General features: G+C 69.0%; 1 protein-coding gene across 1 annotated transcript in view; it reads left to right on the top strand.

The window, feature by feature from the left end:
• Window positions 1-561, top strand: part of AKNA (AT-hook transcription factor) — a 21,001-nt gene that overhangs the window by 8,306 nt on the left and 12,134 nt on the right.

Raw genomic sequence — 561 nt, 5'->3', positions numbered from 1 at the left:
CCCCCCCAACACACCCATGCCCCACATCCCTCCAGCAGCCCCCACCCCGTTAGATCCCTCAGCCCTCCTCTCCCAGGACTCCCAGCACTCCCCCCAGAACCCCTCCCCGCACCACCCCACATATCCCCCTCCAGTCGCCCCCCCCAACACACCCCCTCCCCACGTCCCCCCAACAGACCCCACCCCTGCAGCACCCCCTTGTTTGCCCCCACAGTCCTCCTCCCCGCAGCCTCCCCAGCACCCTCTTAATAGTCCCCCTTCCCACAGTCCCATAGCTGCCCCCAATTCGCCCCCCCCAGCCCACAGCAGCCCCCACCCCTGCAGACCCCACAGCCCTCCCCCCTCAGGTCCCCCTGCATTCTCCCCAAAACCCTTCCCTGCAGCACACCCCATCACCCCTCCAGTCACTCCCCAACACACCCCCTTCCCACAGCTCCCCCTCAGTCCCCCCAAAAGTTCTCCCCCCAGCCCACACCTCCACAGCCCCCCTCCCCACAGCCCCCACCAGCCCTCTCCCCAGCTGCCCTTCTCCCCACAGCCGGGGAGCTCCAGTAGCCCCCC

The sequence above is a fragment of the Neopelma chrysocephalum genome, unplaced genomic scaffold (assembly GCF_003984885.1).
Source record: "Neopelma chrysocephalum unplaced genomic scaffold, ASM398488v2 Primary Assembly neopelma1_74, whole genome shotgun sequence".
Taxonomy (NCBI): domain Eukaryota; kingdom Metazoa; phylum Chordata; class Aves; order Passeriformes; family Pipridae; genus Neopelma; species Neopelma chrysocephalum.
This window is presented reverse-complemented; position numbering and strand designations above follow the sequence as displayed.